The sequence below is a fragment of the Lissotriton helveticus genome, chromosome 1_2, assembly GCF_964261635.1.
Source record: "Lissotriton helveticus chromosome 1_2, aLisHel1.1, whole genome shotgun sequence".
In the NCBI taxonomy this organism is placed as follows: domain Eukaryota; kingdom Metazoa; phylum Chordata; class Amphibia; order Caudata; family Salamandridae; genus Lissotriton; species Lissotriton helveticus.
The window spans coordinates 326704272-326721727 of record NC_136058.1 but is presented as its reverse complement, the minus strand read 5'-3'; the positions used below and the strand labels follow the sequence as shown (position 1 = coordinate 326721727).

The following is a 17456-nucleotide window of genomic DNA, read 5'->3' as shown; positions in this document are numbered from 1 at the left end:
AGCTGCATTTACTCACAGGTTTTGAGCAGGAAACACTGAAATGCTAGGGACCCCCGGATTTGAAGCAGGGACCTCTTGATCTGCAGTCAAATGCTCTACCACTGAGCTATATCCCCAGCTTTTCAGTAAAATCAGAATGACAAAATATCAGTACATCATGAAATAGTGTGAGGATCATACTAAGTTGTGCCAGAAAGTACAACCTTGAAACTGTGGCACAGGAGAAGTAGTCCGTAATATTATTTATTAAAGGAAAACTGGATCATTTAAAAAACAGATTTATTTGTTTCATTGTTATTTTATTTGAATAGGCAGTGGTACATAGGACCAATGCCTCTACATACAATGATTGTTTTGAAACATTCTTAAAGGGGAAGAGGTTTTTACGGGACACCTTATCATTTGAGGATTGGTTACCACAATCACTGAGATGGTGATGAAGTATGATTGTTTTGGGCCAAATTATGGTGGAAAAACATTTCTACGTACCACTACAATTCGGTATTTGGAAGGTACACCCAAACACCCCTTTCGAATACCTTCCATTTAATACATCAGAAAAAGCCATTTTGCGTTTGCAAATGGCCTGATTCTTCAGACCAGCCTTCTTGCAACTGCAATGATAGTTCGTACATCTTGCACATAGGCAGAGCTTTTAAGGAGAAATTAAATAGTTCCTACGTTGCACAAAAATGAAGTGCTTCAAACAAACACATACTTTGCATGCACAGAGAAGAGGTGGAATATATGTAAGACTGAAGACACAGGTGAAATGAGAAATAGATTGACTGCTTCGCTGCCAAGTTTTATATGCCATTTCTTCAGTAGAAACAAGAAAGCACCAAACAGTATAACAAAGTTGTCAATTGGTTTCATAGTCCATTCCCTTTGTTTAGTGCTATGAAAGGAAGAGCCGAATTCCAAAATTGATCAACGATGTTTCAGAAATTTCCCAAAGGGAATAACAAGCCGACTGTTAAAAACGGCTTTTACTCACAGGTTTTGAGGGGCAAACACTGTAATGCTATTAAAGTGCAATATCCAAGGGAACACTGACTCTGTCAAAGATGATCCAAATGGAATTGATGAAAAGTCCAAATTACAAACAACAGAATCAAAATAGGGTGAGGGGACACCCGGATTTGAACCAGGGACCTCTTGATCTGCAGTCAAACGCTCTACCATTGAGCTATATCCCCAGCTTTTCAGTAAAATCAGAATGACAAAATATCAGTACATCATGAAAGAGTGTGAGGATCATACTAAGTTGTGCCAGAAAGTACAACCTTGAAACTGTGGAACAGGAGAAGTAGTCCTTAATAATATTTATTAAAGGAAAACTGGATCATTTAAAAAACAGATTTATTTGTTTCATTGTTATTTTATTTGAATAGGCAGTGGTACATAGGACCAATACCTCTACAGACAATGATTGTTTTGAAACATTCTTAAAGGGGAAGAGGTTTTTACGGGACACCTTATCATTTGAGGATTGGTTACCACAATCACGGAGATGGTGATGAAGTATGATTGTTTTGGGCCAAATTATGGTGGAAAAACATTTCTATGTACCACTACAATTCGGTATTTGGAAGGTACACCCAAACACCCCTTTCGAATACCTTAAATTTAATACATCAGAAAAAGCCATTTTGCGTTTGCAAATGGCCTGATTCTTCAGACCAGCCTTCTTGCAACTGCAATGATAGTTCATACATCTTGCACGTAGGCAGAGCTTTTAAGGAGAAATTAAATAGTTCCTACGTTGCACAAAAATGAAGTGCTTCAAACAAACACATACTTTGCATGCACAGAGAAGAGGTGGAATATATGTAAGACTGAAGACACAGGTGAAATGAGAAATAGATTGACTGCTTCGCTGCCAAGTTTTATACGCCATTTCTTCAGTGCAATACAAGAAAGCACCAAACAGTATAACAAAGTTGTCAATTGGTTTCATAGTCCATTCCCTTTGTTTAGTGCTGTGAAAGGAAGAGCCGAATTCCAAAATTGATCAATGATGTTTCAGAAATTTCCCAAAGGGAATACCAAGCCGAGTGCTAAAAACTGCATTTACTCACAGCTTTTGAGAAGCAAACACTGTAATGCCATTAAAGTGCAATATCCAAGGGAACACTGACTCTGTCAAAGATTATCCAAATGGAATTGATGGAATGTCCCAATTACAAACAACAGAATCAAAATAGGGTGAGGGGACAGCAGGATTTGAACCAGGGACCTCTTGATCTGCAGTCAAATGCTCTACCACTGAGCTATATACCCAGCTTTTCAGTAAAATCAGAATGACAAAATATCAGTACATCATGAAAGAGTGTGAGGATCATACTAAGTTGTGGCAGAAAGTACAACCTTGAAACTGTGGAACAGGAGAAGTAGTCCTTAATATTATTTATTAAAGGAAAACTGGATCATTTAAAAAACAGATTTATTTGTTTCATTGTTATTTTATTTGAATAGGCAGTGGTACATAGGACCAATGCCTCTACATACAATGATTGTTTTGAAACATTCTTAAAGGGGAAGAGGTTTTTACAGGACACCTTATCATTTGAGGATTGGTTACCACAATCACGGAGATGATGATGAAGTATGATTGTTTTGGGCCAAATTATGGTGGAAAAACATTTCTACGTACCACTACAATTCAGTATTTGGAAGGTACACCCAAACACCCCTTTCGAATACCTTCCATTTAATACATCAGAAAAAGCCATTTTGCATTTGCAAATGGCCTGATTCTTCAGACCAGCCTTCTTGCAACTGCAATGATAGTTCGTACATCTTGCACGTAGGCAGAGCTTTTAAGGAGAAATTAAATAGGTTCTACGTTGCACAAGAATGAAGTGCTCCAAACAAACACATACTTTGCATGCACAGAGAAGAGGTGGAATATATGTAAGACTGAAGACACAGGTGAAATGAGAAATAGATTGACTGCTTCGCTGCCAAGTTTTATACGCCATTTCTTCAGTGCAATACAAGAAAGCACCAAACAGTATAACAAAGTTGTCAATTAGTTTCATAGTCCATTCACTTTGTTTAGTGCTGTGAAAGGAAGAGCCGAATTTCAAAATTGATCAATGATGTTTCAGAAATTTCCCAAAGGGAATAACAAGCCGAGTGTTAAAAACTGCATTTACTCACAGGTTTTGAGCAGGAAACACTGAAATGCTATTAAAGTGCAATATCCAAGGGAACACTGACTCTGTTAAAGATGATCCAAATGGAATTGATGAAAAGTCCCAATTACAAATAACAGAATCAAAATAGCGTGAGGGAACACCCGGATTTGAACCAGGGACCTCTTGACCTGCAGTCAAATGCTCTACCACTGAGCTATATCTCCAGCTTTTCAGTAAAATCAGAATGACAAAATATCAGTACATCATGAAAGAGTGTGAGGATCATACTAAGTTGTGCCAGAAAGTACAACCTTGAAACTGTGGAACAGGAGAAGTAGTCCTTAATATTATTTATTAAAGGAAAACTGGATCATTTAAAAAACAGATTTATTTGTTTCATTGTTATTTTATTTGAATAGGCAGTGGTACATACTACCAATGCCTCTACATACAATGATTGTTTTCAAACTTTCTTAAAGGGGAAGAGGTTTTTACGGGACACCTTATCATTTGAGGATTGGTTACCACAATTACGGAGATGATGATGAAGTATGATTGTTTTGGGCCAAATTATGGTGGAAAAACATTTCTACGTACCACTACAATTCGGTATTTGGAAGGTACACCCAAACACCCCTTTCGAATACCTTCCATTTAATACATCAGAAAAAGCCATTTTGCGTTTGCAAATGGCCTGATTCTTCAGACCAGCCTTCTTGCAACTGCAATGATAGTTCATACATCTTGCACGTAGGCAGAGCTTTTAAGGAGAAATTAAATAGTTCCTACGTTGCACAAAAATGAAGTGCTTCAAACAAACACATACTTTGCATGCACAGAGAAGAGGTGGAATATATGTAAGACTGAAGACACAGGTGAAATGAGAAATAGATTGACTGCTTCGCTGCCAAGTTTTATACGCCATTTCTTCAGTGCAATACAAGAAAGCACCAAACAGTATAACAAAGTTGTCAATTGGTTTCATAGTCCATTCCCTTTGTTTAGTGCTGTGAAAGGAAGAGCCGAATTCCAAAATTGATCAATGATGTTTCAGAGATTTCCCAAAGGGAATACCAAGCCGAGTGTTAAAAACTGCATTTACTCACAGCTTTTGAGAAGCAAACACTGTAATGCCATTAAAGTGCAATATCCAAGGGAACACTGACTCTGTCAAAGATGATCCAAATGGAATTGATGGAAAGTCCCAATTACAAACAACAGAATCAAAATAGGGTGAGGGGACAGCAGGATTTGAACCAGGGACCTCTTGATCTGCAGTCAAATGCTCTACCACTGAGCTATATCCCCAGCTTTTCAGTAAAATCAGAATGACAAAATATCAGTACATCATGAAAGAGTTTGAGGATCATACTAAGTTGTGCCAGAAAGTACAACCTTGAAACTGTGGAATAGGAGAAATAGTCCTTAATATTATTTATTAAAGGAAAACTGGATCATTTAAAAAACAGATTTATTTGTTTCATTGTTATTTTATTTGAATAGGCAGTGGTACATAGGACCAATGCCTCTACATACAATGATTGTTTTGAAACTTTCTTAAAGGGGAAGAGGTTTTTACAGGACACCTTATCATTTGAGGATTGGTTACCACAATCACTGAGATGGTGATGAAGTATGATTGTTTTGGGCCAAATTATGGTGGAAAAACATTTCTACGTACCATTACAATTCGGTATTTGGAAGGTACACTCAAACACCCCTTTTGAATACCTTCCATTTAATACATCAGAAAAAGCCATTTTGCGTTTGCAAATGGCCTGATTCTTCAGACCAGCCTTCTTGGAACTGCAATGATAGTTCATACATCTTGCACGTAGGCAGAGCTTTTAAGGAGAAATTAAATAGTTCCTACGTTGCACAAAAATGAAGTGCTTCAAACAAACACATACTTTGCATGCACAGAGAAGAGGTGGAATATATGTAAGACTGAAGACACAGGTGAAATGAGAAATAGATTGACTGCTTCGCTTCCAAGTTTTATACACCATTTCTTCAGTGCAATACAAGAAAGCACCAAACAGTATAACAAAGTTGTCAATTAGTTTCATAGTCCATTCCCTTTGTTTAGTGCTGTGAAAGGAAGAGCCGAATTCCAAAATTGATCAATGATGTTTCAGAAATTTCCCAAAGGGAATAACAAGCCGACTGTTAAAAACTGCATTCACTCACAGGTTTCGAGCAGGAAACACTGAAATGCTATTAAAGTGCAATATCCAAGGGAACACTGACTCTGTCAAAGATGATCCAAATAGAATTGATGAAAAGTCCCAATTACAAACAACAGAATCAAAATAGGGTGAGAGGACACCCGGATTTGAACCAAGGACCTCTTGATCTGCAGACAAATGCTCTACCACTGAGCTATATCCCCAGCTTTTCAGTGAAATCAGAATGACAAAATATCAGTACATCATGAAAGAGTGTGAGGATCATACTAAGTTGTGCCAGAAAGTACAACCTTGAAACTGTGGAACAGGAGAAGTAGTCCTTAATATTATTTATTAAAGGAAAACTGGATCATTTAAAAAACAGATTTATTTGTTTCATTGTTATTTTATTTGAATAGGCAGTGGTACATAGGACCAATGCCTCTACATACAATGATTGTTTTGAAACATTCTTAAAGGGGAAGAGGTTTTTACGGGACACCTTATCATTTGAGGATTGGTTACCACAATCACTGAGATGGTGATGAAGTATGATTGTTTTGGGCCAAATTATGGTGGAAAAACATTTCTACGTACCACTACAATTCGGTATTTGGCAGGTACACCCAAACACCCCTTTCAAATACCTTCTATTTAATACATCAGAAAAAGCCATTTTGCATTTGCAAATGGCCTGATTCTTCAAACCAGCCTTCTTGCAACTACAATGATAGTTCGTACATCTTGCACGTAGGCAGAGCTTTTAAGGAGAAATTAAATAGTTCCTACGTTGCACAAAAATGAAGTGCTTCAAAAAGACACATACTTTGCATGCACAGAGAAGAGGTTGAATATATGTAAGACTGAAGACACAGGTGAAATGAGAAATAGTTGACTGCTTCGCTGCCAAGTTTTATACGCCATTTCTTCAGTGCAATACAAGAAAGCACCAAACAGTATAACAAAGTTGTCAATTGGTTTCATAGTCCATTCCCTTTGTTTAGTGCTGTGAAAGGAAGAGCCGAATTCCAAAATAGATCAATGATGTTTCAGAAATTTCCCAAAGGGAATACCAAGTCGAGTGTTAAAAGCTGCATTTACTCACAGGTTTTGAGCAGGAAACACTGAAATGCTAGGGACCCCCGGATTTGAAGCAGGGACCTCTTGATCTGCAGTCAAATGCTCTACCACTGAGCTATATCCCCAGCTTTTCAGTAAAATCAGAATGACAAAATATCAGTACATCATGAAATAGTGTGAGGATCATACTAAGTTGTGCCAGAAAGTACAACCTTGAAACTGTGGAACAGGAGAAGTAGTCCTTAATATTATTTATTAAAAGAAAACTGGATCATTTAAAAAACAGATTTATTTGTTTCATTGTTATTTTATTTGAATAGGCAGTGGTACATAGGACCAATGCCTCTACATACAATGATTGTTTTGAAACATTCTTAAAGGGGAAGAGGTTTTTACGGGACACCTTATCATTTGAGGATTGGTTACCACAATCACGGAGATGATGATGAAGTATGATTGTTTTGGGCCAAATTATGGTGGAAAAACATTTCTACGTACCACCACAATTCAGTATTTGAAAGGTACACCCAAACACCCCTTTCGAATACCTTCCATTTAATACATCAGAAAAAGCCATTTTGCATTTGCAAATGGCCTGATTCTTCAGACCAGCCTTCTTGCAACTGCAATGATAGTTCGTACATCTTGCACGTAGGCAGAGCTTTTAAGGAGAAATTAAATAGGTTCCACGTTGCACAAAAATGAAGTGCTTCAAACAAACACATACTTTGCATGCACAGAGAAGAGGTGGAATATATGTAAGACTGAAGACACAGGTGAAATGAGAAATAGATTGACTGCTTCGCTGCCAAGTTTTATACGCCATTTCTTCAGTGCAATACAAGAAAGCACCAAACAGTATAACAAAGTTGTCAATTGGTTTCATAGTCCATTCTCTTTCTTTAGTGCTGTGAAAGGAAGAGCCGAATTCCAAAATTGATCAATGATGTTTCAGAAATTTCCCAAAGGGAATACCAAGCCGAGTGTTAAAAACTGCATTTACTCACAGGTTTTGAGAAGCAAATACTGTAATGCCATTAAAGTGCAATATCCAAGGGAACACTGACTCTGTCAAAGATGATCCAAATGGCATTGATGGAAAGTCCCAATTACAAACAACAGAATCAAAATAGGGTGAGGGGACAGCAGGATTTGAACCAGGGACCTCTTGATCTGCAGTCAAATGCTCTAACACTGAGCTATATCCCCAGCCTTACAGTACAATCAGAATGACAAAATATCAGTAGATCATGAAAGAGTGAGAGGATCATACTAAGTTGTTCCGGAAAGTACAACCTTGAAACTGTGGAACAGGAGAAGTAGTCCCTAATATTATTTATTAAAGGAAAACTGGATCATTTAAAAAACAAATATTTGTTTCATTGGTTTTTTATTTGAATAGGCAGTGGTACATAGGACCAATGCCTCTACATACAATGATTGTTTTGAAACATTCTTAAAGGGGAAGAGGTTTTTACGGGACACTTTATCATTTGAGGATTGGTTACCACAATCACTGAGATGGTGATGAAGTATGATTGTTTTGGGCCAAATTATGGTGGAAAAACATTTCTACGTACCACTACAATTCGGTATTTGGAAGGTACACCCAAACACCCCTTTTGAATACCTTCCATTTAATACATCAGAAAAAGCCATTTTGCGTTTGCAAATGGCCTGATTCTTCAGACCAGCATTCTTGCAACTGCAATGATAGTTCGTACATCTTGCACATAGGCAGAGCTTTTAAGGAGAAATTAAATAGTTCCTACGTTGCACAAAAATGAAGTGCTTCAAACAAACAAATACTTGGCATGCACAGAGAAGAGGTGGAATGTATGTAAGACTGAAGACACAGGTGAAATGAGAAATAGATTGACTGCTTCGCTGCCAAGTTTTATACGCCATTTCTTCAGTGCAATACAAGAAAGCACCAAACAGTATAACAAAGTTGTCAATTGGTTTCATAGTCCATTCCCTTTGTTTAGTGCTGTGAAAGGAAGAGCCGAATTCCAAAATTGATCAATGATGTTTCAGAAATTTCCCAAAGAGAATAACAAGCAGACTGTTAAAAACTGCATTCACTCACAGGTTTTGAGAAGGAAACCCTGAAATGCTATTAAAGTGCAATATCCAAGGGAACACTGACTCTGTCAAAGATGATCCAAATAGAATTGATGAAAAGTCCCAATTACAAACAACAGAATCAAAATAGGGTGAGAGGACACCTGGATTTGAACCAGGGACCTCTAGATCTGCAGTCAAATGCTCTACCACTGAGCTATATCCCCAGCTTTTCAGTAAAATCAGAATGACAAAATATCAGTACATCATGAAAGAGTGTGAGGATCATACTAAGTTGTGCCAGAAAGTACAACCTTGAAACTGTGGAACAGGGAAAGTAGTCCTTAAGATTATTTATTAAAGAAAAACTGAATCATTTAAAAAACAGATTTATTTGTTTCATTGTTATTTTATTTGAATAGGCAGTTGTACATAGGACCAATGCCTCTACATACAATGATTGTTTTGAAACATTCTTAAAGGGGAAGAGGTTTTTACGGGACACCTTATCATTTGAGGATTGGTTACCACAATCACTGAGATGGTGATGAAGTATGATTGTTTTGGGCCAAATTATGGTGGAAAAACATTTCTACGTACCACTACAATTCGGTATTTGGAAGCTACACCCAAACACCCCTTTCGACTACCTTCTATTTAATACATCAGAAAAAGCCATTTTGCGTTTGCAAATGGTCTGATTCTTCAGACCAGCCTTCTTGCAACTACAAGGATAGTTCGTACATCTTGCACGTAGGCAGAGCTTTTAAGGAGAAATTAAATAGTTCCTACGTTGCACAAAAATTAAGTGCTTCAAACAAACACATACTTTGCATGCACAGAGAAGAGGTGGAATATATGTAAGACTGAAGACAAGGTGAAATGAGAAATAGATTGACTGCTTCGCTGCCAAGTTTTATACGCCATTTCTTCAGTGCAATACAAGAAAGCACCAAACAGTATAACAAAGTTGTCAATTGGTTTCATAGTCCATTCCCTCGGTTTAGTGCTGTGAAAGGAAGAGCCGAATTCTAAAATTGATCAATGATGTTTCAGAAATTTCCCAAAGGGAATAACAAGCAGAGTGTTAAAAACTGCATTTACTCAAAGGCTTTGAGCAGGAAACACTGAAATGCTATTAAAGTGCAATATCCAAGGGAACACTGACTCTGTCAAAGATGATCCAAATGGAATTGATGAAAAGTCCAAATTACAAACAACAGAATCAAAATAGGGTGAGAGGACACCCGGATTTGAACCAGGGACCTCTTGATCTGCAGTCAAATACTCTACCACTGAGCTATATCCCCAGCTTTTCAGTAAATTCAGAATGACAAAATATCGGTACATCATGAAAGAGTGTGAGGATCATAATAAGTTGTGCCAGAAAGTACAACCTTGAAACTGTGGAACAGGAGAAGTAGTCCTTAATATTATTTATTAAAGGAAAACTGGATCATTTAAAAAACAGATTTATTTGTTTCATTGTTATTTTATTTGAATAGGCAGTGGTACATAGGACCAATGCCTCTACATACAATGATTGTTTTGAAACATTCTTAAAGGGGAAGAGGTTTTTACGGGACACCTTATCATTTGAGGATTGGTTACCACAATCACGGAGATGATGATGAAGTATGATTGTTTTGGGCCAAATTATGGTGGAAAAACATTTCTACGTACCACTACAATTCAGTATTTGGAAGGTACACCCAAACACCCCTTTCGAATACCTTCCATATAATACATCAGAAAAAGCCATTTTGCGTTTGCAAATGGCCTGATTCTTCAGACCAGCCTTCTTGGAACTGCAATGATAGTTCATACATCTTGCACGTAGGCAGAGCTTTTAAGGAGAAATTAAATAGTTCCTACGTTGCACAAAAATGAAGTGCTTCAAACAAACACATACTTTGCATGCACAGAGAAGAGGTGGAATATATGTAAGACTGAAGACACAGGTGAAATGAGAAATAGATTTACTGCTTCGCTGCCAAGTTTTATACGCCGTTTCTTCAGTGCAATACAAGAAAGCACCAAACAGTATAACAAAGTTGTCAATTAGTTTCATAGTCCATTCCCTTTGTTTAGTGCTGTGAAAGGAAGAGCCGAATTCCAAAATTGATCAATATGTTTCAGAAATTTCCCAAAGGGAATAACAAGCCGACTGTTAAAAACTGCATTCACTCACAGGTTTCGAGCAGGAAACACTGAAATGCTATTAAAGTGCAATATCCAAGGGAACACTGACTCTGTCAAAGATGATCCAAATAGAATTGATGAAAAGTCCCAATTACAAACAACAGAATCAAAATAGGGTGAGAGGACACCCGGATTTGAACCAAGGACCTCTTGATCTGCAGTCAAATGCTCTACCACTGAGCTATATCCCCAGCTTTTCAGTAAAATCAGAATGACAAAATATCAGTACATCATGAAAGAGTGTGAGGATCATACTAAGTTGTGCCAGAAAGTACAACCTTGAAACTGTGGAACAGGAGAAGTAGTCCTTAATATTATTTATTAAAGGAAAACTGGATCATTTAAAAAACAGATTTATTTGTTTCATGTTATTTTATTTGAATAGGCAGTGGTACATAGGACCAATGCCTCTACATACAATGATTGTTTTGAAACATTCTTAAAGGGGAAGAGGTTTTTACGGGACACCTTATCATTTGAGGATTGGTTACCACAATCACTGAGATGGTGATGAAGTATGATTGTTTTGGGCCAAATTATGGTGGAAAAACATTTCTACGTACCACTACAATTCGGTATTTGGCAGGTACACCCAAACACCCCTTTCAAATACCTTCTATTTAATACATCAGAAAAAGCCATTTTGCATTTGCAAATGGCCTGATTCTTCAAACCAGCCTTCTTGCAACTACAATGATAGTTCGTACATCTTGCACGTAGGCAGAGCTTTTAAGGAGAAATTAAATAGTTCCTACGTTGCACAAAAATGAAGTGCTTCAAAAAGACACATACTTTGCATGCACAGAGAAGAGGTGGAATATATGTAAGACTGAAGACACAGGTGAAATGAGAAATAGTTGACTGCTTCGCTGCCAAGTTTTATACGCCATTTCTTCAGTGCAATACAAGAAAGCACCAAACAGTATAACAAAGTTGTCAATTGGTTTCATAGTCCATTCCCTTTGTTTAGTGCTGTGAAAGGAAGAGCCGAATTCCAAAATTGATCAATGATGTTTCAGAAATTTCCCAAAGGGAATACCAAGCCGAGTGTTAAAAGCTGCATTTACTCACAGGTTTTGAGCAGGAAACACTGAAATGCTATTAAAGTGCAATATTCAAGGGAACACTGACGCTGTTAAAGATGATCCAAATGGAATTGATGAAAAGTCCCAATTACAAACAACAGAATCAAAATAGGGTGAGGGGACCCCCGGATTTGAACCAGGCACCTCTTGATCTGCAGTAAAATGCTCTACCACTGAGCTATATCCCCAGCTTTTCAGTAAAATCAGAATGACAAAATATCAGTACATCATGAAAGAGTGTGAGGATCATACTAAGTTGTGCCAGAAAGTACAACCTTGAAACTGTGGAACAGGAGAAGTAGTCCTTAATATTATTTATTAAAGGAAAACTGGATCATTTAAAAAACAGATTTATTTGTTTCATTGTTATTTTATTTGAATAGGCAGTGGTACATAGGACCAATGCCTCTACATACAATGATTGTTTTGAAACATTCTTAAAGGGGAAGAGGTTTTTACGGGACACCTTATCATTTGAGGATTGGTTACCACAATCACGGAGATGATGATGAAGTATGATTGTTTTGGGCCAAATTATGGTGGAAAAACATTTCTACGTACCACTACAATTCAGTATTTGGAAGGTACACCCAAACACCCCTTTCGAATACCTTCCATTTAATACATCAGAAAAAGCCATTTTGCATTTGCAAATGGCCTGATTCTTCAGACCAGCCTTCTTGCAACTGCAATGATAGTTCGTACATCTTGCACGTAGGCAGAGCTTTTAAGGAGAAATTAAATAGGTTCTACGTTGCACAAAAATGAAGTGCTTCAAACAAACACATACTTTGCATGCACAGAGAAGAGGTGGAATATATGTAAGACTGAAGACACAGGTGAAATGAGAAATAGATTGACTGCTTCGCTGCCAAGTTTTATACGCCATTTCTTCAGTGCAATACAAGAAAGCACCAAACAGTATAACAAAGTTGTCAATTGGTTTCATAGTCCATTCTCTTTCTTTAGTGCTGTGAAAGGAAGAGCCGAATTCCAAAATTGATCAATGATGTTTCAGAAATTTCCCAAAGGGAATACCAAGCCGAGTGTTAAAAACTGCATTTACTCACAGGTTTTGAGAAGCAAACACTGTAATGCCATTAAAGTGCAATATCCAAGGGAACACTGACTCTGTCAAAGATGATCCAAATGGCATTGATGGAAAGTCCCAATTACAAACAACAGAATCAAAATAGGGTGAGGGGACAGCAGGATTTGAACCAGGGACCTCTTGATTTGCAGTCAAATGCTCTAACACTGAGCTATATCCCCAGCCTTACAGTACAATCAGAATGACAAAATATCAGTAGATCATGAAAGAGTGAGAGGATCATACTAAGTTGTTCCGGAAAGTACAACCTTGAAACTGTGGAACAGGAGAAGTAGTCCCTAATATTATTTATTAAAGGAAAACTGGATCATTTAAAAAACAAATATTTGTTTCATTGGTTTTTTATTTGAATAGGCAGTGGTACATAGGACCAATGCCTCTACATACAATGATTGTTTTGAAACATTCTTAAAGGGGAAGAGGTTTTTACGGGACACTTTATCATTTGAGGATTGGTTACCACAATCACTGAGATGGTGATGAAGTATGATTGTTTTGGGCCAAATTATGGTGGAAAAACATTTCTACGTACCACTACAATTCGGTATTTGGAAGGTACACCCAAACACCCCTTTTGAATACCTTCCATTTAATACATCAGAAAAAGCCATTTTGCGTTTGCAAATGGCCTGATTCTTCAGACCAGCCTTCTTGCAACTGCAATGATAGTTCGTACATCTTGCACATAGGCAGAGCTTTTAAGGAGAAATTAAATAGTTCCTACGTTGCACAAAAATGAAGTGCTTCAAACAAACAAATACTTGGCATGCACAGAGAAGAGGTGGAATGTATGTAAGACTGAAGACACAGGTGAAATGAGAAATAGATTGAATGCTTCGCTGCCAAGTTTTATACGCCATTTCTTCAGTGCAATACAAGAAAGCACCAAACAGTATAACAAAGTTGTCAATTGGTTTCATAGTCCATTCCCTTTGTTTAGTGCTGTGAAAGGAAGAGCCGAATTCCAAAATTGATCAATGATGTTTCAGAAATTTCCCAAAGGGAATAACAAGCAGACTGTTAAAAACTGCATTCACTCACAGGTTTTGAGAAGGAAACACTGAAATGCTATTAAAGTGCAATATCCAAGGGAACACTGACTCTGTCAAAGATGATCCAAATAGAATTGATGAAAAGTCCCAATTACAAACAACAGAATCAAAATAGGAAGAGAGGACACCTGGATTTGAACCAGGGACCTCTAGATCTGCAGTCAAATGCTCTACCACTGAGCTATATCCCCAGCTTTTCAGTAAAATCAGAATGACAAAATATCAGTACATCATGAAAGAGTGTGAGGATCATACTAAGTTGTGCCAGAAAGTACAACCTTGAAACTGTGGAACAGGGAAAGTAGTCCTTAATATTATTTATTAAAGGAAAACTGGATCATTTAAAAAACAGATGTATTTGTTTTATTGTTATTTTATTTGAATAGGCAGTTGTACATAGGACCAATGCCTCTACATACAATGATTGTTTTGAAACATTCTTAAAGGGGAAGAGGTTTTTACGGGACACCTTATCATTTGAGGATTGGTTACCACAATCACTGAGATGGTGATGAAGTATGATTGTTTTGGGCCAAATTATGGTGGAAAAACATTTCTACGTACCACTACAATTCGGTATTTGGAAGCTACACCCAAACACCCCTTTAGACTACCTTCTATTTAATACATCAGAAAAAGCCATTTTGCGTTTGCAAATGGCCTGATTCTTCAGACCAGCCTTCTTGCAACTACAAGGATAGTTCGTACATCTTGCACGTAGGCAGAGCTTTTAAGGAGAAATTAAATAGTTCCTACGTTGCACAAAAATGAAGTGCTTCAAACAAACACATACTTTGCATGCACAGAGAAGAGGTGGAATATATGTAAGACTGAAGACACAGGTGAAATGAGAAATAGATTGACTGCTTCGCTGCCATGTTTTATACGCCATTTTTTCAGTGCAATACAAGAAAGCACCAAACAGTATAACAAAGTTGTCAATTGGTTTCATAGTCCATTCCCTCGGTTTAGTGCTGTGAAAGGAAGAGCCGAATTCTAAAATTGATCAATGATGTTTCAGAAATTTCCCAAAGGGAATAACAAGCCGAGTGTTAAAAACTGCATTTACTCACAGGCTTTGAGCAGGAAACACTGAAATGCTATTAAAGTGCAATATCCAAGGGAACACTGACTCTGTCAAAGATGATCCAAATGGAATTGATGAAAAGTCCAAATTACAAACAACAGAATCAAAATAGGGTGAGAGGACACCCGGATTTGAACCAGGGACCTCTTGATCTGCAGTCAAATACTCTACCACTGAGTTATATCCCCAGCTTTTCAGTAAATTCAGAATGACAAAATATCGGTACATCATGAAAGAGTGTGAGGATCATAATAAGTTCTGCCAGAAAGTACAACCTTGAAACTGTGGAACAGGAGAAGTAGTCCTTAATATTATTTATTAAAGGAAAACTGGATCATTTAAAAAACAGATTTATTTGTTTCATTGTTATTTTATTTGAATAGGCAGTGGTACATAGGACCAATGCCTCTACATACAATGATTGTTTTGAAACATTCTTAAAGGGGAAGAGGTTTTTACGGGACACCTTATCATTTGAGGATTGGTTACCACAATCACGGAGATGATGATGAAGTATGATTGCTTTGGGCCAAATTATGGTGGAAAAACATTTCTACGTACCACTACAATTCAGTATTTGGAAGGTACACCCAAACACCCCTTTCGAATACCTTCCATATAATACATCAGAAAAAGCCATTTTGCGTTTGCAAATGGCCTGATTCTTCAGACCAGCCTTCTTGCAACTGCAATGATAGTTCGTAAATCTTGCACGTAGGCAGAGCTTTTCAGGAGAAATTAAATAGTTCCTACGTTGCACAAAAATGAAGTACTTCAAACGAACACATACTTTGCATGCACAGAGAAGAGGTGGAATATATGTAAGACTGAAGACACAGGTGAAATGAGAAATAGATTGACTGCTTCGCTGCCAAGTTTTATACGCCATTTCTTCAGTGCAATACAAGAAAGCACCAAACAGTATAACAAAGTTGTCAATTGGTTTCATAGTCCATTCCCTTTGTTTAGTGCTGTGAAAGTAATAGCCGAATTCCAAAATTGATCAATGATGTTTCAGAAATTTCCCAAATGGAATAACAAGCCGAGTTTTAAAAACTGCATTTACTCACAGGTTTTGAGCAGGAAACACTGAAATGCTATTAAAGTGCAATATCCAAGGGAACACTGACTCTGTCAAAGATGATCCAAATGGAATTCATGAAAAGTCCCAATTACAAACAACAGAATCAAAATAGGGTGAGGGGACACCCAGATTTGAACCAGGGACCTCTTGATCTGCAGTCAAATGCTCTACCACTGAGCTATATCCCCAGCTTTTCAGTAAAATCAGAATGACAAAATATCAGTACATCATGAAAGAGTGTGAGGATCATACTAAGTTGTGCCAGAAAGTACAACCTTGAAACTGTGGAACAGGAGAAGTAGTCCTTAATATTATTTATTAAAGGAAAACTGGATCATTTAAAAAACAGATTTATTTGTTTCATTGTTATTTTATTTGAATAGGCAGTGGTACATAGGACCAATGCCTCTACATACAATGATTGTTTTGAAACATTCTTAAAGGGGAAGAGGTTTTTACGGGACACCTTATCATTTGAGGATTGGTTACCAAAATCACTGAGATGGTGATGAAGTATGATTGTTTTGGGCCAAATTATGGTGAAAAACATTTCTACGTACCACTACAATTCGGTATTTGGAAGGTACACCCAAACACACCTTTCGAATAACTTCCATTTAATACATCAGAAAAAGCCATTTTGCGTTTGCAAATGGCCTGATTCGTCAGACCAGCCTTCTTGCAACTGCAATGATAGTTCGTACATCTTGCACGTAGGCAGAGCTTTAAAGGAGAAATTAAATAGTTCCTACGTTGCACAAAAATGAAGTGCTTCAAACAAACACATACTTTGCATGCACAGAGAAGAGGTGGAATATATGTAAGACTGAAGACACAGGTGAAATGAGAAATAGATTGACTGCTTCGCTGCCAAATTTTATACGCCATTTCTTCAGTGCAATACAAGAAAGCACCAAACAGTATAACAAAGTAGTCAATTGGTTTCATAGTACATTCCCTTTCTTTAGTGCTGTGAAAGGAAGAGCCGAATTCTAAAATTGATCAATGATGTTTCAGAAATTTCCCAAAGGGAATACCAAGCCGAGTGTTAAAAACTGCATTTACTCACAGGCTTTGAGCAGGAAACACTGAAATGCTATTAAAGTGCAATATCCAAGGGAACACTGACTCTGTCAAAGATGATCCAAATGTAATTGATGAAAAGTCCAAATTACAAACAACAGAATCAAAATAGGGTGAGGGGACACCCGGATTTGAACCAGGGACCTCTTGACCTGCAGTCAAATACCCTACCACTGAGCTATATCCCCAGCTTTTCAGTAAATTCAGAATGACAAAATATCGGTACATCATAAAAGAGTGTGAGGATCATACTAAGTTGTGCCAGAAAGTACAACCTTGAAACTGTGGAACAGGAGA

At 37.4% G+C, this 17456-nt stretch overlaps 7 non-coding genes across 7 annotated transcripts; all 7 read right to left on the bottom strand.

Moving 5' to 3' along the window:
• Positions 1-1127: 1127 nt before the first annotated feature.
• On the bottom strand, positions 1128-1199 carry TRNAC-GCA (transfer RNA cysteine (anticodon GCA)). The gene has a single exon. It is a non-coding gene; the product is annotated as a tRNA-Cys (tRNA).
• Positions 1200-8610: 7411 nt separating this feature from the next.
• TRNAC-GCA (transfer RNA cysteine (anticodon GCA)) lies at positions 8611-8682 on the bottom strand. The gene has a single exon. It is a non-coding gene; the product is annotated as a tRNA-Cys (tRNA).
• Positions 8683-9693: 1011 nt separating this feature from the next.
• Positions 9694-9765, bottom strand: TRNAC-GCA (transfer RNA cysteine (anticodon GCA)). Its single transcript has one exon. It is a non-coding gene; the product is annotated as a tRNA-Cys (tRNA).
• A 1011-nt stretch (positions 9766-10776) lies between these two features.
• Positions 10777-10848, bottom strand: TRNAC-GCA (transfer RNA cysteine (anticodon GCA)). Its single transcript has one exon. It is a non-coding gene; the product is annotated as a tRNA-Cys (tRNA).
• Positions 10849-14024: 3176 nt separating this feature from the next.
• TRNAC-GCA (transfer RNA cysteine (anticodon GCA)) lies at positions 14025-14096 on the bottom strand. Its single transcript has one exon. It is a non-coding gene; the product is annotated as a tRNA-Cys (tRNA).
• A 1012-nt stretch (positions 14097-15108) lies between these two features.
• Positions 15109-15180, bottom strand: TRNAC-GCA (transfer RNA cysteine (anticodon GCA)). Its single transcript has one exon. It is a non-coding gene; the product is annotated as a tRNA-Cys (tRNA).
• A 1012-nt stretch (positions 15181-16192) lies between these two features.
• TRNAC-GCA (transfer RNA cysteine (anticodon GCA)) lies at positions 16193-16264 on the bottom strand. Its single transcript has one exon. It is a non-coding gene; the product is annotated as a tRNA-Cys (tRNA).
• Positions 16265-17456: the final 1192 nt, after the last annotated feature.